The sequence below is a fragment of the Podarcis cretensis genome, assembly GCF_951804945.1.
Source record: "Podarcis cretensis genome assembly, chromosome: 7".
Lineage (NCBI taxonomy): Eukaryota > Metazoa > Chordata > Lepidosauria > Squamata > Lacertidae > Podarcis > Podarcis cretensis.
In genome coordinates this window covers 45,589,182-45,616,124 of record NC_137176.1, presented here as the reverse complement: position 1 = coordinate 45,616,124, position 26,943 = coordinate 45,589,182, and the positions used below count along the sequence as shown (strand labels likewise).

The following is a 26,943-nucleotide window of genomic DNA, read 5'->3' as shown; positions in this document are numbered from 1 at the left end:
CCTAGTTAGCTTTCAAAAGTGTTGTGCCTAGTTGGCTGCTAAACTAGACTAGTACTAACAGTAGGCTGTCATAATCCTTCTTCCTCCCTCCTCCAGAACACCCTTGAAGCTAATGCCCTTGTAAGAGGTTAGCACTTTTCATGATCATTTAAGAAATCTAATCAATTGGTGCCATCACGTATTACATACAAAGTGACACTGTAAGTGTGGCTGCAGGACCAAACTGATCCATTTGTTATGCCATCTCTCTAAAAAAAGAGGAAGGATCGCTGGGCTGTCTTGAAGAATTTGACTGAAGGGGTCTAATTTAGTACTAGGGCTAAAAGGTCACTAATAACAAGCTATATTCTGGCACTTCAATTACAAACACCTTCCAATTACAAACAGTGGTTTGTTGCACTCTAGCTGCAGCCTTTACCTGGGATTAGCAGCAGAACCACCACCACCCTCACCTCCCCAAAAAGCTCGCAAGGAAGATGAAATAGAGGAGTTGTCCACATCCCAAAAGGCAGGATGCCCTGGAATGACACTTATCTTCTTCCTACTGTGCCAGTGGCTCTGTTACATGTGGCAGGAACTGGCTGCTGCCACCACCATATTGCCTGACAGTGCTGGGCAAGGCTGCTTCTGAATTCCAGCACAAGGCTATGGATGCCAGCACAAGGCTATTATACCCATTCATAGGGCTTCAGAAGACAAGAGTACCAATTACTAGATTAAGCTGCACTGAAAGTGATATAAGAATACATCTAATTTTAAATCCACGCAGGTGGTTTTCTGCAGTCTCCTTCCAGTTATTATATCCTCTTACTGCCCCCTCCCAACAATTACATAAATGTAAGTTTTGAAGGTAGAGTTCGGACTCTGTACTTTACCCCTATATGCCATATTAAAACCAATTTTCACAGGAACAAGTTAACCACATTCATTTTCTTCCATTCAGAATTACGTACACCCAGTGGCCTTTTAGCAGTCGATTGCGGGCTCCAACTTTTTATAAGACACACAAGCAGGTGTCAGTAACAATTTGCTTCAAATACATGCTGCTACATCTCTTTGCTGGAATTGATGGCCCATGGAAAGCAGCTACACCGTAACAATGAAAACTGCAGCAATCTCGTCAGGATAATTTTCCTTCTGATGGTGATGTATGGTTCTTTAGGATGACAAATAGCCGCTGCAGCAATGTCAGAGCCCCGGCAATTCAGGAAAGGAGCTTGTTTGTCAAGCAGATGCCTTGTACAATCAGAATTGCAAAATATCCAGAACAGAGCAGCTAGGGTATCAGAAGTCACAATTAATTTATATAATGAATTTAAAATACTGGGCTCTGCAAGGATTTCACTAAAGATATTTGACTTTATCCAATGCCTTATTGCAGGCATGAATATTCTGATGGGCATGCAAAGCTCTTCAACCCTGAAGAGCTTCCCCATTCATTACAGTAGAAGGAACAATCCTGCACATGCTAAGAGACGGGGAAAATATTTACCTCTACCAAAGTGGATGGTGAATCCTGCTTGCAGAGGAGTTCAGGAAGTGGGCCAAGGCAGCAGTGGGTATCTTTATGTTTTTCACCACATTTGAGAATAGAGTCTACAAGGGAGTGGAAAAAGGGCCTTTCCGGTGGTGGCACCCCAGCTTTTGAATGCTCTCCCCAAAGAGGCTCACCTGTCTACCAACACCTCTTTATTTCCTCAAGCTTTGTATCCTTCATTGAGCTGTTTAGCTTTTCAAAATCTGTTTTTTTCCCTCTGAATACCACAGAATATGGTTAATGCACAAGCACCCATGCTTTCCAAAGATGAAAGAGAGCTGAGAGTAAAGTGACAGAAGAACAAGCCACAGAGGACAAATGAGCAAGCACAAACAACCACTTACAAAGTCCATTAATTGACTGGCATGTGTGGGATTCCAAACAATCTGAGGAACAGTTGCACATGTGTAACTGTGAACTACAGACTATGATTAAAGTTCTGTAATCAAACTATAAAATAAACAATGCAAGGATACAAAATGGGCAGTCATTTTTAAAATCCTGACTATGATATATAAATAATTTGAGAGGAAATATGAGCAAAAGAAGGGGGGAAAGCAATGACAGGCAAAGAAAAAGAACCTTTCAAAATCTTCGGTGAACAGATGGGAAGGATTCTTTACAGAGAACCAAATTAGCAGCTGCCACATCAGTGCAACTTTACATGATCTTGAAAGGGTTTTTGCGTGAACTTTAGGTCTGGCAGCTGCTTTTGAACAATGGCACAGATTTCTCTTTTAACACTTACATAAAATCATATACTTATTTGAGCTTACAGACCTCATAGAGCTCTTTAATCATTATATACAATAACAAACATTTAGACTGATGTGTGCCTACAGAGAGCTAATGCAGTTTTCATGATAGCAGATCAACAAACATCAACATGACTTCAGAGTTAAGGCAATTTCCAGAAGAGTGACAAAATTAAGGGTCTCTCCTATTTTCTAGAACCAGTTACCCGCCTTTCTCAAAATTGTCTATGGCTGATTTGACCCTTCCTTGAAATTTACAGTTCAATACAATCTAGTAGCTGCTGTTCTCTAAGGACCCAGAGTGCATGTGCATAGTATAGCAGTATGACTTTGCACGTGAAGCTTAAGCAGTAGGAAAGCCATTCATGTCCCCATCATTCTTGCTGGTGGTTACCTATACTACATGTGCCTGAAGCAAGGACAGCCACTTTACTGTGTATTTCTTTCCCAGGTGGCATGAAGGGCAATATGAACTGGAAAACAGAGTGAACAAAAAACCAACAACTGAGTCCAATTAATCCAGAACCAATGACCGCTTGTTAAAAGGGATACCATTTCCTGCCTGGTCAGTGGCAACTAGAAAGATTATAGAGTGAATGCACCAATTCCAGAGAAGGAAGCATGTCTCGGTATAGCCAGAAAGAAGCTGTCTACAAAATACTATGTTGGCCCAATAATCTTCACCATGACTGCCTTAAGCACAGTTTACGGTTAATCCAAAATATATGTTCTTTGGCTCTCCAGCAAACAGCTTCCTTCTGAATCCATCTGAAGTGAGGAAGTTGACAATGGGTGCTTCCAGCATGTGTCTGAATACTCTATAAGCACCCATTGTCATTGTCTCCTAAGTGCAATGGTGAAGGGACATCTTCTGCATAGAATGCCTTCTAAAACATATAGTCTGGTAGTAAGTGAAGAGCAGGTCTCAGTTATCAGAGAAGCTTCTTCAAGGAAAACCTACAAGACTTGAATACTGCTGGAGTCAGAATCACAAGGGCTTTGAAGACATCCATATACATATCAGGGGTCAGCAAACTTTTTCAGCAGAGGGCCAGCCCACTGTCCCTCAGACATTGTGGGGGGCTGGACTATATTATGAAGGGAAAAAATGAATGAATTCCTATGCCCCACAAATAACCCAGAGGTGCATTTTAAATAAAAGCACACATTCTACTCATGTAAAAACATGCTGATTCCTGGACCATCCACGGGCCAGATTTAGAAAGCGAATGGGCTGGATCCAGCCCCTAGGCCTTAGTTTGCCTACCCATGATATATATGGACCGGGAATGAGTATGAGATCACCAGCAGTAGCTACCCGCAAAGAGCTTGAACACTGCATGGGTGATGGACTGAAGCTAAACTCTTATAAATAGAAAAAACCCACCTTTCTCCTTTTGTAATTGAGGTAACTCCAAAATGGTTTCTGAAAGCAAACCCTGAATCCAAGATGTGTCAGAACAGTGAGGTCAGGGTTATGCCATTATTTATCCTGTTCTTCCTTTCTGATCAAATAGCCCACAGCTAAATCCACCTATCAGTGGTAATAAAATTCATTTCAAAATACTGTATATCCAATTTCATTTTGCAACACAGAATTTGTGTTTCAAAATCTGCTTCCATAATAATTTTATTAAATGTATTCCTGATTTATACTTAACTATGGAAGTTTGTGGGGCAGGTGGCGCTGTATGGGGCAGGTGGCGCTGTGGGTTAAAGCCTCAGCGCCTAGGACTTGCCGATCGAAAGGTCGGCGGTTCGAATCCCTGCGGCGGGGTGCGCTCCCGCTGCTCGGTCCCAGCGCCTGCCAACCTAGCAGTTTGAAAGCACCCCCGGGTGCAAGTAGATAAATAGGGACCGCTTACCAGCGGGAAGGTAAACGGCGTTTCCGTGTGCGGCTCTGGCTCGCCAGAGCAGCGATGTCACGCTGGCCACGTGACCCGGAAGTGTCTCCGGACAGCGCTGGCCCCTGGCCTCTTAAGTGAGATGGGCGCACAACCCCAGAGTCTGTCAAGACTGGCCCGTACGGGCAGGGGTACCTTTACCTTTTTATGGAAGTTTGTATTTACTTATTTTAAAAACTTATATCTTGCCTCCTTTCTGACGAACTCATAGTGGCTAAGAAGTCAGAAAACAAAAGCATTATTTCAAACTATAAAGCAATACTCCCGCCCCCCATTAAATTTCATCATGAAAACCAATAAAAACACACATCCACAGTAGCAGACAAAAAGAAAACACAACCAGCCTCCCATATACATTTGAAACCATTCCCCAGTAACCATTCTCCCTCATACAGAGCTAAATACATCCATTGCATCTTGTTTTCAGTCAATATACAAGCAACAAAGTGAAAGCAAACCTATTTTTTGATAGCAAAACCAACTCCCTTATCTAGGAAAAAATCCTGTGACTCAGCTATACATCTGCAAATAAAACGTTTTGAATGTATTGTAAAGTGTAATATACAATTGTGACATTAGATGGGGACTGTGGGCTAGAGCAAATTTAATGCATTTTTCATAGTGATTTTTTTTTAAAAAAGCATATTTACAACCTTTTTAACATGTGTGTAGATTACACCCTGCTCTCTTTACTTAGTTTAAATAGATTTTTTCAATAATTTGACAAAACCGCCTGTAGTAGATTGCCTGAGAATAACCCAAGAACTTGTTTTGTCTTGCTATGCCATCAAAAGCATCATTATGTGGACTGTTCATAGTACCTCAGGTATATATGTGTGTTTTATGATGGTACTGAAGAAGACTGAATATTTATCTGTCTTAACCTTATCTTTCTGAGATCTGGCCAGTTTATATCCAATTCTGGCAGAAAATTAAAAATAGAGACTTTTTCTTTATAGAAAAACAATTTTAAAAGTCTGCTGCCCAAAAAACCCTGGAGATGGCTCTGCCTGAAATTTGGCATCCTTATACTTCTAATGGAGACATCCACCCTTGTGAAAACGTGTTGCCATTTTTAAATAGCAGGGACAAAATAGAGCTTCAGGGACTTCCGGAGGCGGCGCGAACGGTAATGGCGGCCCCTTTACTGCTGTGAAGGGGAAGCTCCGCGGAAACTGGGTCGTCCGCTACGGCGAAGCGGAGACCCACATCGGAAACCCACAGGCAGCAAGAGCCTGTGGTCCTGAGACTCGGCGGGCGCCTGAAGCGGCCCCCAAAACGCAGAAGGAACCCCGTAAGGAGCTCCGGAACGTTGAGGGGGTTGCGGCGCTGTGAGTCGTTTCGCGATCTGCGGAGTGAAGCCGCGTTGCTGCTGCCGGTGAGCGCTGACCTTTCTTCCTGGAAATTTTGATTTGGGAAAGCAACAATCCGTGAGTAAAAGAAGGACTTTAAATAATTTGAGACTAAATTAATGAATTTGGCAGAAAGCGGAGCGATGCAAAACAGTCCGTCTTCCGCTGTCACTGAACTTCAACGCAAAGTGCTGGAGGAGTGGAGGCTTTAAAGGAATCTTCAGCTTAATTGATTTGAGCACCCAGTGAACTTTTTTTTAAACAAAATAAGAACTTTAAGTATTGGACTATCTGATTTTTATTTGCAATGTGATACCTTTCTTCTATTGGAATTACAATCTGGATGAGAAACCCAGGTGCTGGAGCTGCCTGGGTAACCTGAGCTGTCAGTTTTGCAGATCTGGCTACTGTGTATTAGAACTTGCAACAATCTGAGGGTTTGGACTTGCTACTTTGAAGTATCAATTGAAGCACCAGTATGCACTGTTTGATACAATGTGGTTGTTAATACCAACTCTGCCTAAAATCTGCTATTGAAGGTCCCTGGACATTAAATTTGATTCTAGTAATTTATTAGAATTGGATTCTTCCCTTGAGACATTTCAAGCTCCCTCTAGAGGATCTGGGATTTACAGCAGTGACATTATTTTACTTTCCTTTTCCCCGACCTCCTGTTTTGTTTTCCTCTGGGCCGCTGCTTTCTCGTGGGAACAACTCAGCTTGACCTTGACTTTTAGATAACTTTGGAATGAGTGGCGCAAGAAGGAGGGGAAGAACTAGACAAGCAACTTTGACAACTTTAACCTCAGTCTCGCAGGCACGTAGATCATCTGTACCCACTTTGCCTTCAGAGGAAGAAGCTGCTGCTCTGTCAAGGGCAGGAGAGGGAGAAACTGAACAGTTACAATTGGAAGATATAGCCTCAGGAGCAAATGCTTCTATTCTAGAGAAAATCTTGGAAAAATTGGAATCTTTGGACAAGAGAGGGGAATCTCTGGATAAGAAAGTTGATGAACAAACAGCTAAAATTGATCAAAATACAGAAACTCTAAATAGATTAACTGGACAAGTATCACAGAACGCACAGGCAATTGGGCAGTTGACGGAGGCCACGTTAGAAAATCGGAAACTGGCTGAGGACACTAGTAAAAAATTAGAAAATTTTGAAAAAGAGGTAAGACCAATCTGCAAACAAGTAGGTGAACATCAGACTTATCTATCTATGATTGAACTGCGGAACCAGGAGAGTAATTTAAGGATAAGGTCGATACCAGAAGTGGAAGAAGGCAATCTAGCTGAGTTTCTGACTAAAGAATTTTCCAAGTTCTGGAATTTAGAGGAAAAGGACTTTAAAATTGTGTCTGCTTTCAGGCTTGGAAGACTTGTAAAGAAAGAAAAGCCCAGAGACTGTTTGATAATATTGAGATCAAAGGAGGAAAGGGATAAGATCTTGGGCTTACACTACGGAAAGTCACTGGACATCTTGGACAGAAGAATTGAGTTTTATAAAGATATTCCTAAACAACTATTGGACCTTAGATCCGCCTACCTTGAATTGGTTAAACTGCTTAGGAGCAACTCAATTATCTTTAGGTGGGAATTTCCTCAAGGATTATCTTTTACCTTCAGAGGGAAGAAGGTTAAGATTAGAACACTGGAAGATAGAGACAAATTCCTGACCGCATACGGAGAGGACCTTCAAAAAGGAATTGAACTACCTTTTGGGCCTGGAGCACCGGCGGCACCGGCTCCCTTGGAATCTGAAGACTTAGCGAACAAGATACCACCCCTGGAAAAATAACCAGATTATTTCAGGATGTCTCTGCAACTTCTGAGCTGGAATATAAATGGCTGTAACATTCCGGAAAAAAGGAGGAAAATATTTCACATATTAAAAAAAGAACAATTGGACATTATTTGCCTGCAAGAAACACATGTGACTAGGCTCCATAGAAAAGTGCTAATAAATAAAAGACTGGGCCAGGAATTTATATCTTCGGACAGAGTAAAGAAGAGAGGTGTGGTAATCTATGCAAAAGAGAGCCTGTCGCCCAAACTCCTATTCAAAGATGAGCAGGGAAGAATATTGGCAATTGAGATACAGCATCAAGGAGAGAAATTTTTGATATTAGGAATCTATGCGCCAAATGAGGGGAAATCGGAATTTTATAAGAAGTTGCATGAGACCATGCTGGACTATTTGGACTATAACAACATCATTTTAATGGGAGATATGAACAGGGTCGTATCAACCAACATGGATAAGTCACAAAGCCAAAATGTTACAAAAGATGGCAGACTACCAAAGACTTTCTTCGAAATGACAGACAATATGGATTTAATCGATATTTGGAGAACGAAGAACCCCTTGGGAAGAGAGGGAACATTTTTCTCTGAAGCCCAGCTGACTTGGACAAGAATCGACCAAATATGGATAACTAGAGGTCTGGCACCCAAGGTCAGAAAGGTGGAAATCTGCCCAAAGACCTGCTCCGATCATAATGCAACAAAGATGGACATGACACTACTACCAACCGGCTCCTTTAGATGGAAGATGAATGACAATTTGTTCAGAGATCAGGAGATTGTTGAGAAGGCCCAAAAAGCCTTGAAGGACTATTTCGAGATAAATATGAACACTACGGTGGAAAAAAGAACTATCTGGGACGCAAGTAAGGCTGTAATGAGGGGGTTCTTGATACAACAGAATGCTGTAAAGAAAAGGAGACAAAATGAGAGGAAAGATAAGATTTTGGAGAAAATTAAAGAATTGGAGAAGAAGTTAAGATTAAATCCGAAGTCACAGCCGACTCTGAGAGAAATCAAACTTCATCAAGCACAATATTCTAAATTGATAAACCAGGAAATAGAGTGGAAGATTAAATTAATGAAACAAAAAACTTTTGAATCGGCAAATAAATGTGGGAAACTGCTAGCTTGGCAGTTGAAGAGGAGACAAAAACTAAATACAGTTACAAATTTAGAAATTGAAGGAAGAAATATTCAGAACCCTGTGGAGATCAGAAAGTGCTTCCAGAGATACTTCAAAAGATTATACACTCAAGGGCCGCAAGATGAGGTTGAGATTAAACAATTTTTGGAAAAAAATGGACTAACAAAATTGTCACAAGAAAATAGATCAATCCTGAATTGCAAAATAACACAAGAGATTGAACAAGCCATTCAGAACATGCAATTGGGCAAATCCCCAGGGCCAGATGGGCTGACCTCCAAGTACTACAAGACATTAAAAGACTATCTGATACAACCACTGATGGAGGTCAGCAATGAAATTATGGAGGGGAAGAAGGCGCCGGAATCGTGGAAAGAAGCTTTTATCACATTGATACCAAAATCGGAAGCTGAAAAGACACAATTTAAGAACTATCGTCCCATCTCCCTTCTAAATGTGGATTACAAAATATTCGCAGACGTTTTGGCAAGTAGACTCAAAAAAGTATTAAATGAAGTAATTCATAAAGATCAGGCAGGCTTTCTCCCAGGCAGACATTTGTTTGCTAACACAAGGAATATTATTGACATTTTGGAACTTCTGCAAACAGACATTAATACAAAAGCAGTGTTAATTTTTATAGATGCGGAGAAGGCCTTTGACAATATTTCTTGGAAATTTATGAAGGGAAATTTAAAAGAAATGGGAGTGGGACGGGGTTTTGAAAATGGGATTGATGCTATATATTCAGAACAAAAAGCTAAATTGATAGTTAACAATGTGGTTACAGAAGAGTTTAAAATTGAAAAAGGAACACGACAAGGCTGCCCCATTTCCCCTCTGTTATTTATTTCGGTTCTGGAGGTGCTCTTGAACATGATTAGAGGGGACCGGTTGGTGGAAGGAATACAGGTCGGAGCGAAACAATACAAACTTAAAGCTTTTGCAGATGACCTAGTTTTGACCCTGCAGAAGCCAGAATCTAGTACGAAAAGAGTGTTACAACTGATTCAAGACTTTGGTCGGGTGGCGGGATTCAAATTAAACAAACAGAAAACTAAAGTGCTGGGGAAAAATTTGACAGATACAGAGTCAGAACGGTTTCAGAGAGAGACAGAACTAACTGTGGTTAAAAAAGTAAAGTACCTAGGGGTAAACATAACAGCAAAAAATCTGAGTCTTTTCAAGGATAATTATGAAAAATGTTGGTCAGAAATTAAGAGAGACTTAGATAGTTGGACAAAATTGAAACTTTCTTTATTAGGCCGAATTGCTGCTATCAAGATGAATGTACTGCCAAAAATGTTGTTTTTGTTCCAAACATTGCAGATTGTGGACAAGACGGAGTGCTTCCAGAAGTGGCAGAGAGATATTTCTAAGTTTGTCTGGCAGGGCAAAAAGCCAAGAATCAAGTTTAAGATACTAACTGATGCGAAAGAAAGAGGGGGCTTTGCCCTGCCAGACTTAAAGTTGTACTATGAGGCCGCAGCTTTCTGCTGGCTAAAAGATTGGCTACTTCTCGAAGACACCGATGTATTGGATCTGGAAGGTTTTAACAATGCTTTTGGTTGGCATGCATATTTATGGTATGACAAGGTTAAGATCAATAAGGCCTTTAAGAACCATATTGTCAGAAAAGCGGTGTTTAATGTCTGGACAAAATACAAAGACTTACTGGAAAATAAAACTCCAAGGTGGCTTTCACCGCTGGAAGCTAAGGCCCGAAAAAGACCCAATATGGAGGCCAAATGGCCAAAATATTGGGAAATATTAGAAAAAGATGGAGACAATTGGAAATTGCAGAGTTTGGAGAAAATTAAAGACAAAGTGCGAGACTGGTTACATTACGCTCAGATTAACGAAGTTTTTAAAAATGACAAAAAGTTAGGGTTCCGGGTAGAGAAATCGAAATTGGAAACAGAACTGTTAGAACCTAAGACTAAGATACTCTCAAGAATGTACAACTTGCTGTTAAAATGGAATACACAAGATGAAATGGTTAAATCGGCTATGATAAAGTGGGCACAGGACATTGGGCACAACATTATGTTTGAGGACTGGGAAAGGTTGTGGACCATTGGGTTGAACTTCACTGCATGTAATGCTTTGAAGGAAAATGTAATGAAAATGATATATAGATGGTACATGACCCCAGTTAAACTTGCCAAAATATACCATTTGTCTGATAATAAATGTTGGAAATGTAAAGAAAATGAAGGAACATTCTTTCACCTCTGGTGGACTTGCCCTAGAGTGAAGGCTTTCTGGGAAATGATATATAATGAGCTGAAAAAGGTATTTAAGTATACCTTCACTAAGAAACCAGAGGCCTTCCTTTTGGGTATTGTCGACCAGAAGGTGTTAAGGAAGGACCAAACATTTTTTATGTATGCAACAACAGCAGCAAGGATACTTATCGCTAAATACTGGAAAACCCAAGATCTACCCACACTGGAAGAGTGGCAGATGCAGCTGATAGACTATATGGAATTAGCCGAGATGACTGGCAGAATCCGAGACCTGGGAGAAGAGAAGGTTGAAGAAGACTGGAAGAAATTTAAGACTTATTTAAAAAAGCATTGTAATTTGGTTGAATGTTAAGAAGGATGCTAGATCATAAATAATTGACTACCACTAAATTAGATGGAATTAGGATGACAAGTAGATCGAGGAAAATATAAACCATTTGGAGAACGATTAGACTATGTTTAAGAGAATGGGACCTAGGAATATAAATAAGATGATAATTTGCTGGCTAAAATTTAAGAAGATGTAAGTGGGAGCGGGAGATGTGAGGGAGTCCAAAGAGGTTTTGAAAATATGTCATGATATATGCTACATTGTTGATTATTTTTGCATTTGTATTCAAAAAAATTTAATAAACATTTATAAAAAACAAAAAACAAAATAGAGCTTCAGATTTAAGAGATCAGATCTGGAACCAAATAACAAATGGAATCAAAATGACACAGAGAGAAACTGCAACTGATCAGCTGCTTCCACACACTATGGATACAAGAGGAATAAGGTAGTTGCTGCACATTCCTAATATGTACTGTGCAAGATTCCTAATCATGAATATTTTTCAAAGGCTGGAACACACTTTTCAGTTGCCATGTGCAGCTGCTGCTGAAAATGGTCTCCCCATGGCAACTGATTCTTATCTGGCCTGTGACATTTAGAATTACTTACCATGTGGAGATCAACCCACACATGTGCATACTCGGTAGGCACTAGAATACGCAATACTTGGTAGACACTGGAAATGACAGGGAGGCTGACAGTATGATGGCCAGCCTGATTATGGAATAACCTCCAACATAATAAGCAAGAAGAGATCAAGCACTACAGGGAGGAGGGTTTTGCTGCCATCCCTCTGACAAGCTACATTTTCTCCAGCCTTTAGAACTAAAAGGTTCATGCTATGTCCAACACTAACCTAAATTATTCATTACTGGAGGCTTAGGTTTTTATTTCTGCATTTAAAACAACACTACTCATAATCTGCACCATCAGTCCTTCTGATATAAGGATACCTTTGCCGTCAATTAAGAAAATCTATTGGACCTTGTTAGGCAGCAAGGTAAAATAATTAGCATTAAGAATGCTCCCGAGACTGTCAAACGGTGCCTTTGATGAACGCAGCTCATTGTCTACCAAAGGAAATCCCCAAGGTGAAATAAAACACCACACAGATCTAATGCGGATGTTTTTATTGGCTGAAGGGAGCCTATAATGCATATAAAATTAAATGCTGTTGCCTCTTCAGGGACATAATTTGTATAGGTGCCTTAAAAGCAAATCCAAAGAATTACGTTTTATGAGCTTACATGCTGCTGTGCAGGAAAATAGATGCTTTAGATTTGGTGCAATGAATGCCAGGCCAGTGCAATGCCATAAGTCGCAGTAATGTGTTAACATCACAAAACCACAAACAGCCTCAAAGAATAAGAAACATCAAACATTGATCACATCTAGGGATGGATCCACGATGAATAATAATGAGAAATTATCAAATGCCAATAAATGTAACCTTTAGACTAGGCATGATTACATTATAAATGTGCCTGCAGCAACTAAAAACAACATCATGGAACCAGACCATGTGGTTGTGGAATGTGATCATCAATCACTCCACGTTCATAAGATGCAAGGCATGTCTTAGCCAGGTGCTGAATGAAGCTGGGTCTAGAGCCCTTCTGGCCTTGATGAGAGCATGTTCACTAGACATCTTCTGTCAAATTTCTGAACAAACGTATGCAGTGAAAGAAATAAAAGAAACCATACCTCCAGTAGTCAGTTTTCCATTTTCACTTGTTGCGTGTTTAGGAGATGAAAATGGTGTGCAGTTCTCAGTGCAGAATGTCACTTGTGATGTTTGATTCTTGGCTGTTCTGAAATGCAACCAAATGTAACAATTAATGCTGCTAGCCTATAAGCAACATCGAAACCAGCAATCTATCCAACTTGTCTCATTCAGCCTTAAATGGCACTTCAACAGTGAGGAATTTTGACGGCAGTACTTCCACATACAGCAACTTCATTTGACCTGGGAAAGGGGGTGGGGAGTTAAATGTTGATAGTGTTGCATAATGTAATTGTCCTTAGGCTTAAATCCAGCGTGGTTCTTTTTTCTTGATTGGAGGAAAGCAAATTGTCACCACGCAAACAGGCCCAAACAAATTGCACCTGCCTAGGAAGATTTAAGCACCAATAGCATGGGAAGCATAAGTGAAATCTGAATGCAAGGTGAACCATATTCTAAAAGGAGTATGGCAAGAGCGCTGGAGAAGACAAGCATTCTGCAGGTGCTGATTCTAAAACTTCTGCTATAAGCAGCTAAAGAAAGGTGTTTAATAGGATCAAGTTAAAAATCAATTCAAATGTGCTGCAGAACGATACAGAAGAAGAGCAAGTGTATTGTTGTCCAAACATGAGTTTTTACAACACTTGTGCTATCAAGGTATGTTATTTATTTTGTATTGTTTTGGTAGCATTCTGGAGCCCAAAGGGCTACAACTGACGTACTGCTGTTTACCTGTTGTTCTAATCACTTACTTTTAATTCCTAAAAAGGCACCTGTATATCATCTCTTCCTTTCTCTGCTAATAACAGTTAAGGACCAATGCATAGCAATAATCACCTAGAGAAAATATTAATGCATCACGATCCTTGAATACAAGTGGCAGTGAAACTGAACTTCTGTAGTTCACCAATACAGTCATACCTCGGGTTACAGACGCTTCAGGTTGCGTGATTTCGGGTTGCGCACCGCGCCGAACCCCGAAGTACCAGAACGGGTTAATTCCGGGTTTCAGCGCTCGCGCATGCGCAGAACTGCTAAATCGCACTTTGCACATGTGCAGAAGCGCCGAATCACGACCTGCGCGTGCACAGACGTGGCGCTGTGGGTTGTGAACACTGCGGGTTGCGAATGTGCCTCCCACACGGATCATGTTCGGAACCCGAGTGTCCACTGTAGTATAAATCAGGTCAAAAGCATATGCATTACCAGAGATACAGCATCAGCGTATCTGGCCCATTTATTTTTGTGTTAACTAGCCTGCATAAGTTACTCATGTTTTCAGATCTCAGAAAAGACTGATCCCATAAATTTAGAGATAAACTAGTCATGCAGATACCTGACATTCCCTCTTGCTGCTGAAAATCAACACTGAAAGTTGTGAATGGGAGTACAAGAGGAGTCGGATAGTGTGCCTTTAAATTGTTCCTACTAAAACCTACCCCCCCAGTAAAAACACACCCACAAACTGGCATGGGGCTTCCATACCATTTCTTCTGCAGAGAGGGGGGAAAACCTCATCTAGTGCAAGATGATTTTGAGGGGACAAATGTGGAAAGGGAAAGACCTAAGCAGCCTCTTTCCCCGTCATTCCTCTCCTCAACATAGGGCTCATCTAGTCTTCCTTTTGTGCTGCATTTCTAGACAAAGATCTGGGCTTCAAAGCTCCATGTCTGAGAGGTTTTGTTTTTGTTGTTTCCCTGGGAAAACCCACATTTTACCACTGTATCAGAGCAAATGGCAATAAGGTTCTTTGCAGAAGTGTTTCCCCCATCAACTTCTCCTCTGCTATAAAAAGATACCACTCATCTGCCTCCCATACACAATGAGTTAAGAAAGTGTTACAAATACCCAAACAATTCCGGTATATGTCCCTGTAATCAACTACTGCACAAGGTTGCAGAATTATAACATGCTATTTCAGAATTCTTTTTTCCAAAGCGTTCAGATTTTCGTATTAAATCCAACAATAATGTACTGCAAAATCACATTCTGTCTCCTTGCTGCTGTACTCACGCAGTCATATTTCTCTACACCCACATACCTCTTTACCTTAAAAACACACATATTCAGTTTTTCTTCTCTATAATTAATATGACCAGAATAGCTCTTTAAACCATAGTCAGGCAATTACTTATTCTGCTAGCCAACTGAATTTAAACTCTGTTGGTCAGCATGACTCACAGCACAAACTTGCATCCTTTAATACTATAATTTACTTACACCCATTTGAATATCCTTAAAGTCAACAACAGAGTATTATGGTTCACGTAATTATTAGGCTACTATTTTTACACCGACAATAATTATTCTTTCGCATCATCCCTTTGCCACAATGCGCACACACAACTGTTGTCTGAAAGTGCTTCACAATTCATATAAAAGCCATTCAATACGCAACTCAGAAGAAAATTAATTAATAAGACCCATTCTAACCCTCTTCTGCCATTAAAATAAATTTTACCCATGTAACAGCAATTGACATGTCTCTGGTTTGTCACACATCAGTGGAAGAAAAGGGCTTAGTGACAGTTGGGTGCAGCCAAATATGCTTTACTCAGAGTAGACCCATTGATATTAATGGATGTAAGTTAGTCATGTCAACTACCTTTAATGGGTTTACTTTATTTGTGCAAAACAAAGAGGGTCCAGTGGAGCAATACTGATATGGCAACTTTATTTAAACTTCATTTCATGGATAGCTGTTGGCATGCTGATTGCCACTATGAGTGATTTCAATGAGAAAATGAAACAGCATGTTGATTCCTCAGCCAGGAAGTATACAAACTTTTAATAATGTACCTTCTTTCTGTGAGCACAGATATTTCTCTCTGTAGCCCTTTGGAGCTGTCATACAGAGTTAACAATTGGTTAATCTCCTCAAGTAAGGTGAGATGCCATATTCAAAGTATTATAAAATTCTCCAGTGCACTTTTTGGTGAGAAGAGCAAGGTGAGGGCCACAGAGACTGGGAGAGGAAGTGAATGAGCAGCCACAAGCCCAAAGTCCTCTCCAGTCTCTTCCTGGGGTGAATCCCAGGGGAAGTAACAAGAATTCCTCATGTTACAGAATGGGTTTGTTATTCACCACTTTCATCCTAGAGCTGAAAGCTTCCTTTCAATTATGGCTGAAAGGTAAAGTTGAACTGATCAACAAACTGCATTAGGATTTATTATTCTTTTTTCAGTTTAAAAGTTGGTTGGAAAAAAACAAACCAAAGAGTTAGGGGTAAAAAAAATAAAACACATGGCAAAAATAACCATACAACAAAATGGTGCATTGGCAATGCAATGGATAATCTTAGGTTGTGGTATACTGTTTAGGAAGGATATGGTGGCTGGAAAGAATGGGGGCATAATTGGGATGAGGAGCCCAATGAGTCATATGCAGCAGTCGACGGCAGGGTGGGGTTGCAGCAATCTTTATATTTCTATCTGGCTGGGCTGGTGCAGCAGCAGGATTGATAGGGGGGCAATGGTGAGGTCAGTGCAATGCTAATGTGCCAGCAGGAGCACCAGATTGGCTCCACAGACATGTTTACATCACACCAACCACACTTTGGTGTCCCTTCCACTCTCCATCCCAGTATACTGCAATATTCAGCAAGGCAGAGTTCAGCAAACCCTTCTGGTGTAAGCCACTTTCCCCATCCATAAGACCACCAAGCATGCATCATCTATCTGTATGAATCATGCTAATCCAATTCTCAACATTCCAACTTGAAAGGAAATAGCATGGCTCACACTGATTACATGTGCCTCTAAAACTAATTTCCTGTAAGAAAACATTTATGGATTTCATTACCCTAACAAGCTGTTTATCTTCTTCAGGATTGCCAGGAGCAGGTGGATAGACAGTTTTAGCATTTGGGAACATGAAGTGAATGTCCTGGTGTTCTCTTCCAAAAAAAATCATAACATACATCATAGATCAAGTTTTAGTCAGTATGCTCAAATTATGGCAGGCGATTTTTCATTCAATCTATCATTTATTTATTCTAGCATGAGGTCGAATAACATTAATGGGAACTCCTGGAAAATAGTTTTAATTTTATGCTTTGTAATATTTTTAGAATACAAAGTCACAGCAATGTCCAACTGGTCCACTGGTGGTGGTGGTGATGATGATGATGATGGTGATGATAATAATAATAATTTATATACTCCTCTTCATCAAGAAATCCCAGAGCAGTTCACAGAATAAAATACAAGACAAAACACAAGTAAATAATTAAACCAAACCAAAACAACAATAAAGAATGGTTGCTTATTCTGGTTATTTAGATTAACGTTGTATCACAATTGCAAGTAGTCTTGGGAATGTCAGCCTTATTGTCCCCTCTGCAAAAAGAGACCATGCGGTTGGGGAATGATATTATGACTAAAAATGCTTGTCCACTAAATCTGTGACTGTCCATGCTCTTATTATCACCACTTCTACAGCTTTATTCTATCAAAATAATTATAAATGATCACAGCTGGAAAAAATATGCAGGCTGAAAACTATAAAAAGCTGTCCCCAAACTGTGGCTTTCCAGATGTTGTTAATATTATAGCACCTATCAACCCTGACCATTGGTCATGCTGGCTGAGGATGATGGAAGTTGCAGGTCTAAACACCTGGAGGTGATCAGTTTGGGAAATGCTACCATAAAAAATTAAGAGAATATTAAAAACATTGTTGCTCCCATAAATTTAGATTTACAATATTTAAACTAACAATACCATGTCAGTTTATTGCTGATGGTTTATCCTTTCTGTGTATATTGAATGATGGCTGATAGAGACTGTTGAGCATATAATTAAAGTGATCAGCATATGTGATACCTCATTAATTGTAAATATCTACATTTCATCAAGTTTTCTGAATGATTAAAGAAAGCTGTCCCTCATCCTGTGCTAATACTGTATTCATTTCCCCATAAACATCTTAGAGCACTTGTCATGTATGAATGACTCAACAGTCTGGTGCAATTGAGTCTGCTTTGTAACCACTTTAGCAGTGAAAGAATAAGGATTTGGTGCTAAATTTACATTACAGGTTACTGTTCATAGGAAACAATGATGCTATACGATTAGAAATGAAACATTCATACAGGGTGTGTGTGTGTGTATACATATATATATATATTACTAATAGCTACATGACACCGCAATTAATATGTCATTAAGGGCCTTTAATCAAGATATTCTACAACTTATCAAGACAAATAACTCTTGATTAAATATGGTACACACACTGAGCTGTTTTTCAGTCTCCTTCTAAGCTCCACCTTCAGGGGGCAGCCTTGAACCAGGAACTTCCTTCACACTTATCGATGGATTAAGTTGATGTGAGATGTCCTCAGAAACATTTTAGAAAATTTTCAGGTCTTCTGCATTTTCCTTAAGCTATTGACAATTGATCTGTTACTTGAGTAAGGGGGAAGTTGTGTGTGTGTGTGTGTGTGTGTGTGTGTGTGTGTGTGTGGCCTTGTTTATACAAAGCACTGTACTATACCATTGCTAAGCATGAATGAGGAAGCATGCTGGTGCGCAAATAGAAAATAATGGCCATTCTGCCCCACCCCCCTTTTAACCGGCATGCTACCAGAAGCTAAGTTATAGTTTGGCTCAGTGTTCAAACCTGGGCTCATAGTTTGCTTTCTCCAAACTAAAAGCAGTAAGCCCAGAACAAAACTTAGTTACAGCCTGTGGTTTGGAGCAAGACAAATCACAAGCCTGGGTTCAGATGCAACACTAAGTCAAACCATGGCTTAGTTCCCAGCAGCATAGTGGTGGAGGCAGCAGCAGCAGCAGCAGCGGAGCAGTGCAGCAGCCAGAATTTTCTAACTATAGTTAAGCCATAGTTTGCAAAGCTACAGCTCTGTTTAGTGATACGTGGAAACCAGATGTACATTTTTACAGTTCCCTTACCCCTATGACTAAATAAAATGGACTGCTGTGTTTCAGCTTAAGTTTTGTTTTGCAAACCATCTCAACATATAAAGTAATGTTTTTGCTTTATTGAAAGCAAGATTTAAAAAAAAGATTTTCTTCATTCAATTTCAAAATGACATCTTAAAGTATTTTGAAAATAAAATTTTGCTCACTAGCCAAACAATGCAAGTATAATCAATATGAAAGAGAAATTGGATTCATGCGCACCTAAAAACCATCCATGTTCAGACACCATTTGCTGTTTTCAGATCCATTTTATCTAGAATGGTGGTCCTTTGTGCCATTGTCCTGTGGTATATCCCACAGTTGTGTAATCTGTTTTTTATAGATATTTGTAGTTGTTCTTTCCTTTTCAAATTTAAAAAGTGTCTGAAAGTCTTTTTATACCCTAGGTACTGGTACTTTAAAATATATTACTGATTCCTCTTAGCACATTCTTCTGTTCACTTTGAAAAATGTGTTTTGTGCTTCCCAATCTCTGTTGTGGCAGGAAGTTCCAAAGTACAGACCTTTACAATGTAGGTTTTCCTTGAGAAAAGACTTGTAGCGAAAAAACAAAACAAAATACAAAACCCTTCTATCCGGCAACACTTAGATTGTATTGCAAAGGCTTCATTTTCACATCCAAACATTTATTTCAACAGTACAGGCATCAGTTCTTCTAGCATACAGAATGAATCAGCTTAGTGGCATACTAAGGCTATGATCCTATGTACACTCATCTGGGAGCAAAACCTATTGAACAGAACTTATAACTGCAACATCCAGAGGCGGAGCTAGCTGCTAGCCGGCGATGTCACACCCCCCCCCAGGGATGACACCCGGGGCGGACCGACCCCACCGACCTCCCTTCCTCTGCCACTGGCAACATCTTATGCATTTTCCATGCTCAGAATTGTGAAACAGGCATAGCTCAATTCATTCACATATTTGCATAAAACCTTTTAGTTTTTTTCAAAATACAATACACTGACCTTCAAGTACATAAATGCACCAGTGTAGTATTTTCACCAGCAGGTGGTATTCATATTCCCCCTATAATTTGATAGAGAATTCATGCCCCCTCAATTGAATCATAGTGAAAAAGAAACAATATCTTGATGTTTGAAGAACCTATTCCTGCACAGTTACAAATACATGCAGTGTACACAGCATGTTCTGTCATTTATTTCAAATGTTGTTATTGTTCTTCCAAGTTAGTTATATGCCTGCACACACACACACACACACACACACACACACAATACAGTGGAACCTTGGGTTATGTACCGCCCTCCTTACAAACGCTTCAGGTAACGAGCTATGCTAACCCGGAAGTAAATGCTTCTGGTTGCTAACTTTGCCCCAGGATGCGAGGTAAGCTGCGTGGCAGCAGCGGGAGGCCCCATTAGTGAAAGCGCACCTCATGTTAAGAACGGTGTTGGGTTAAGAATGGACCTCCAGAACAAATTAAGTTCGTAACCAGAGGTGCCACTGTATGTCTAAAGTGCTCATAAAAATGCATATATTGGATAAAAATATGCATTATATTAGAGGAAATTGTATTGAAAAAATGTGTATACTGGATAAAACTGCAAACCCATATTTGCATATTAGGATAAGTTTGTACTGAAATGCTGATAAAAATTCACGAGGATTTTTTTTTTTTTTAAGGCAAACTGATATGAACATGTGGAAAGTAGAAAGCTGAAAGAGCAGAAAAATGAGAAACCATGAGAAAGCAAAATCAATATACTCGCCCATCCTTACACAGGAGGAGGCAATATTTTAGATATCCTGGTCCTAAATTGTTTAAGCCTTGATGGCTAAGAACTAGCACTTTGATTTGAGCCTGGAGGTTAATCAGAAACCATGCAATTGATGAAAGAGCAGCATAATATGATCCGAAAAGCACAAATCATAAACCATCCTGGTGGCTACTTTATCTCTACCAGCTGTAGTTTCCAATGAGAAACCATCATTAGTTAATTCTAAACTGCCCTTCAACCAACTGGATTCCAGGCTGATGTCCAATAATAAAAATATATAATAAAAACAAACCATCACCCTTCACAGAAAAAAAAACACCCTGAGGTGGCAATCAGGCATTTGAAGTGGCTGTTACTTTGGATTTTGCTGTGGGTTTTTTTAATGTGTTCATTTTATGATGAACATATTTGCATTTTTGTGATCCACACTGGTATTTTGATGAAAGGCAGCACAGTAATTTTTAAATGAACAAAACTATAGAATGTTTAGATAACCATTGCAATAAAATCAATTCAAGTGGGTAGAACGTGTGTGTGTGTGTGTGTGTGTGTGTGTGTACACACACACACACAACCCTGAAAAAATGTAATTTACATTGGATTCCTTGCCAGAGTAGGACCAAGAAGGTATCATGCTTATGCTGTACAACAGTTTGTTTTTAAGGCACTTAAAATATTGTTATGGTTTATTAGACTAATACCCTAGGATGTGAGAGGGCTTGAATAAGGAGCCCTAACTTGACAGAATAATGAAGTTCATCTTGATTGAGGTTTTCTGCTGATAATTACTTCTCTGGAACAGTAATTACTTCCAGCAAAAACAGTACTACACAGAGGATGTCTAATAGAAGAGGAAGTAAGTTTTATAGGCATGAAAGCTATTCAGACACCAATTTAATGCAAAATGATAGCAAACAAAGAGAATAATAGCTTTTCTTTCTAAACAGGAAGCCATAATACCATTTTTACTGTTTTTTTCTGAAATCTTACTTTTCAAATATGTTTTCAGCTGCCTTAAAATTATTCAGTTGAACAATCTCTTTTTACAAGTTAACAGCAGCTAACTTTAAAAATGTGGAAGTGCATGAGGAACCCTTTATACACATACACATATACACACCTTATGCCCCCCCACAATTATCAAAAACCATACATAATTAAAATACAAAATAACAATTTTATCAGAACATTAAAACAACCTTAGTCAGTTAAAAACAGTTAAAACATTAGGATCAGTTCAAGATAAGATTTAAGATCAGGGGAATGCTTTCCTAAACAGCTGTGTCTTCAGGTGCTAGTGGAATGCCAATAGTGATGGGGCCTCTTGTATTTATATAGAAAGGGCATTCCAAAACACTGGTGCCAACATTGAAAAGCCTACCTCCATTTTGCCACATCAGGCTGTGGCAAAGCTAACCAGGTTTCATTTGCTGATTTGCTTACTAGGCAGTGGAGAAGATGTTGTGGAGTTGTAGTATATATACTTATAGGTTGTCTGAATCAAGCTCAAAATGGCATAGGTAACCTTCCAGTACATTTCTGAGCACAATTTAAAGTGTTGGTCCTGACCTTTAAAGCCCTAAATGGCCTCGGCCCTGTATACCTGAAGGAGATCACCACCCCCATCGTTCAGCACAGACACTGAGGTCCAGCACTGAGGGCCTACTGGCAGTTCCCTCACTGCGAGAAGTGAAGCTACATGGAACTAGGCAGAGGGCGTTCTCGGTAGTGGCGCCCTCCCTGTGGAACGTCCTCCCATCAGATGTTAAGGAGATGAGTAACTACCGTGTTTTGTGCTCTATAAGACTCACTTTTTCCCTCCTAAAAAGTAAGGGGAATGTGTGTGCGTCTTATGGAGCGAATGCAGGCTGCACAGCTATCCCAGAAGCCAGAACAGCAAGAGGGATTGCTGCTTTCACTGTACAGCGAACCCTCTTGCTGTTCTGGCTTCTGAGATTCAGATTTTTTTCTTGTTTTCCTTCTCCAAAAACTAGGTGCGTCTTGTGGTCTGGTGCGTCTTATAGAGCACTTATAGAGTGAAAAATACGGTATATAACCTTTAGAAGACATCTGAAGGCAGCCCTGTACAGGGAAGTTTTTTCAATTTTAATGTTTTATTGTGTTTTAATATAAGTTGGAAGTCACCCAGAGTGGCTGGGGCAACCCAGTCAAATGGGTGGGGTACGAATAATAAATTATTATTCTTCCAATAAGAAATGTTCAGTTTTGTGACAAGGTGCAATCATCTTCTTATTTCCACTTAACTAAGTTTAACAGTTACATATGCTGGATAACTTTAACCAACAACTGGTTAGGGTACTAATATGCTCTCGCCAGCCCTATATCCTAACCACATGTACTGGTCTTGTCAGACTAATAGCAGACATCCTTTCAGAAGTGCTTAGGAGATCTCGGTGCATGTTAAGTTTTCAATTTTACAAGACAATTGCAGAAATAAGTGTGAGCATTTGGCAATGTGCAGAAAAAGGCAGTTTTATTTGTTCTAAATACCTTTTTGATTAGTGTAAACTGTAAGGCCTGTTTCCCTACCCTACCAAAGTCTGAGTGCCTGGACTCAAATGTCTATTTTTTTATAGAAAATTTCTTTCATTTATCTAGCACTCTGTAAATGGAAGTTTATCGCCAGTTTAAAAGAGGAAATACTTGTTTTTTCCTAGTTACCTCAGGATTTAGAGATGGTACTCTTTGTGATATGATAATCCTTTTTTCCAGTATGAATAGGTTTTATTGTTAAAGTTAAGCCCTATAATACAGCAGACAGCTGCCCCACAATATCAACTCATCTTCACCATCTGAATGACAATGTAAGTTAATATATAGACTGCACTGCTTTGTTACTGAAGGTTTTACTTTTGCTTTAAAGTGCTCTCATAATGCAAGACAAATTCCATTTCTCCCTAATCCCGCTTGCTGATTGATGCTTGACCGTTTATTGGTTTTTTGTGCCATGTAATCTCCAGCCTGCATTTTGCTTATCAAACCTTTTATCTAAGACTACAAGACTACTTTAACCATACACATGTCCTAATAAGTTCATGGCACTTACTCCTGGGTAAGCCTGTATATGAATGCCATCTATGTGGGTTTTTTCTTCAACAGCTTTTTGCCACTAACCCAGTAAAATGTTTGGCATGGCAATGACCAAGGCTGTTAGAGGCCACATTCCAAATTATAGATTGGAAACTGACATTGGGTATTCATCAATGTTTGGGGCAAGGAGTAGAATAAATTAATGGCAGGAAAATTAATGGCAGAAAAAGCAAAGTGGGAAAGAATTATATATTAACAATTTTGCCCCTTCAGATTTAAGAGTGGGCTCATCAATAAAATTCTTCCAGGTTTATGCTGTAGGATTATGCTATGCTGCACAGTCCTTGAATTTTATAAAACATGAAAAGCTCATGTTTCTAATCTCTCACAAGCCCCCTTGATATAAAATATGGCTTCCACCAGCATCCTGCTCATATGGGGACTGACTGCAGAGCCCCCTCCCCTGCTTATCTTAACTAGTCAGCTGATATTGGACAAGACATTTCTGCAAATACTTGAAGCTGTTGAATACTGGCTCAGTTTTCTTTAACTATTCAGTGTTCACTTTTCTCAGTGATCCTCTAATCTTTACAGGTTGGAAAGGTGGGGCTGTTTGTTCATGGAGCGGTTGTGTTTTCTACAAAACATTCAGCATTTTATCTGCAAGGACAGAAAAACTCAAATGTCATGCTCTACTGTGAACATACTGCTTGATAAATGCAGCAATACAACAAGTTAGGCCAAATTCTTTTCTGGCCTAATCGGGAAATAATCCTCCTGTATAAATATTTAGATCTGCATGTCTGAAATGAGAGCCATTCTGCTTCCTCTCTTAGGAACGGAAGGCAAATTACCCAAGGAGTGTTCTATATTTGTTGAACTCTGCGGAGAGTGGGTGAGTTGCAGACAATTTTTCTTCAGAACACTGGAAAAAAAGGGGACTTGGAATTCTCAGTGCTGATTATTTTCACACCATTTGCATACCTTCCTATGCAGAATGTCTGAATCACTACAAGTGGGTGATCAAATTCAATTTCAGAGCTGGCATTATGGCTCAAGTCCTAATGGACTATTTATAGTTTATTTCATTACTAGATTTATATCTCACTTTTTATACTATGTGTTCAAAGTAATTAAGAAAATAACTGGCTAACATAATATATAACATAATAATTATGAATTTTTAAAAGCCCATGTAGCAAAAAATAAAAGCAGAGCATGTAAAACAGCAAAGCAGGATAAAGCAGCCACTGAAAAGAGAGAGACCAATAAGGAGCAGCAACAGCCGTTTAGTGAGTCTATTTGATTTCTTTTTTAAATAAGGCCATTAGATGTGCTGGAATATAGCTCACCTGATGGAAGGCAGAGCATAATGAGTCACTTAGGAATTATTTTTAAGATATGGTGGTTACAGGAGCTTCCTCACACAGATTTCTGTGCGGAACAAGTAAAACAGAACACTGGGTAAATACAGATAAACAACTTAGCAAGCAGTTAACAGTGGGAAGTTTGAAACCTTTTAAAAAATGTGTGCTTACAAGTGGAACCCTTTGTATTTCTGCTCAGAAGTACGGCCACCAAAGTCCAATCGGCTTTATTCCCAGGTAAGCTTGTATAGGATTGCAATCAAAGTGGGAGAAAAGTAGGAGTGAGGATGACCATGGCTAGCTTTGTAGCATTCTGTGGTTGCTGTTACGCAGTCGACCTGTAGGCATACTCATCAACTGTCCCGAAAAACATGGGAACATCACAGAAAATGTTATGCCATCATAGTTTCTTACTCTGCCACGCAAAATCCTGAATTATAACTGCTAAACTGCAGGGACCTTCTCAAAGCCTGGTAAGCATGGCACTGCTAGGCACTGGGCTTGGGGAAGGAAGCATGAAGTCTCTGACAAAGTCCTAGAGTCCTCCTGCCACCTTCCTAAAGCCTAGTTAGTGCTTGCCCAACTTTGGGAAGAAGGGAGGAGAGCTCTAGGACCCTGCCAGAGCTTCAAACCTCCTTCCCAAAGCCCCACACTAGCTGGGGGGCAGGGGAATCAGCCTAGAATAGCAACCACCCCTGGTTCTTCACTTCCAGTCGCTAAAGCGGATTCAAATTCCTATCTTGCTGGTAAGCTTGCATTCTCCTTTAACTAGTCATATTAGCAGGACAGATACAGAGCACTAAAACATCAACTGCCCACAAAGCATGCAGATTCTGTGCATGCTTACTCAAGAGCAAGTCTCTGTCAGTTTGATGGCATTTGTCGTCCAGAGGGAATGTATGCCACCTAGCAGCTACAATGCAGTTTACTATTGCTCAGGGTACGGTAAACAGGGCAGTTTGTTCAATTTTCAGTCTATTTGAAATCTGAAATTCCAAGGAATTATATTGAAGTTATGCATCAAGGTGACAAGTAATTGCTTAGGAGTTTGGTACTCAGGCTAATAAACCTTGTTTTCTAAACTCAGTCCTGCAACCTGTTTTCAGTAGCAGGACCCACATCTTCAACATTGTTGTATAATTATGACAAGATTTCCAGAATTGGCCTTTATATTGTGTGAAAGATCAAATAATGAGGAAATTATCTGGTAAGGTAACACGTGAAAATGGTGCCTGAAAATAGTCGTCGTGGAAGTATGCAAAACAGAGTTCAGGGGAAAGTCCAACTTTTGTTTATTCTTAAGGGAAGAGGGTATTTCTTGCCATCCCTGCTGCTTTCTTTTACCATTTATAGAAGCCATGGCATATACATTATCTAACTCTAGACAGGGTTCATAGAGGTACACTGTAAATATAGTACATATGATGCACTATAAACTAAGATGGACGACAAACATTTTACTAATTTTAAAAGACCATAAATACCTGGCCCTGGTAGAAGGCATTTCACTGTCATGTCCATTTTCAAGAGGAAGAAATTGGCTGGCGATTAAACGGCTAAATGCTTCTGCCTTCACATATCACTTACAATTAAGCACAGATGGACAAAGGAGCCTGGTGTATACAAGAAATCATAGCCAGGCTGACTTTACATTACCAAGTGTGTGTTAGTCAAACGCTTGAGATTCATGCAGCTAGCTTGCACATTTATTTTGTTTTCTAGTATCTCAGCAGTCCTTGAAAACAGTTTGCTTGAAAACTCTGCAAAAGCCAACTGGGAGCTATGTAAGAATATAAATGCCCTGCTAATAACAAACCAGCTCCTGTTTGTTATTAGAATTTGCTCAGAAACTCTCAGGGCAGATCTACCTTTAACAAAAGGTCTCACAGTAACTACAAGAGACCTCCAATCTTATAAAACAGCCTTGCAAGTCATATGATTTCCAATTCGGCTTTTGAAAACATATGCTAAATGTCCGTGTATGTAGAACCATCTGCCAAAGTGAAGCAACTGACGTTGATAACAGACTAGTTG

General features: G+C 39.7%; 1 protein-coding gene across 9 annotated transcripts in view; it reads right to left on the bottom strand.

Annotated features, from left to right (window-relative positions):
* Positions 1 to 26,943, bottom strand: part of DLGAP1 (DLG associated protein 1) — a 334,630-nt gene that overhangs the window by 201,367 nt on the left and 106,320 nt on the right. For 8 of the 9 annotated variants that reach the window (XM_079982893.1, XM_079982895.1, XM_079982897.1 and 5 more), the window contains one exon: positions 12,789 to 12,895. The gene's annotated coding sequence lies outside the window, so the exon portion shown is untranslated. Of the gene's footprint in view, positions 1 to 12,788; positions 12,896 to 24,894; positions 24,970 to 26,943 lie in introns of those variants that run through there. The other variant, XM_079982903.1, reaches the window with a different exon arrangement.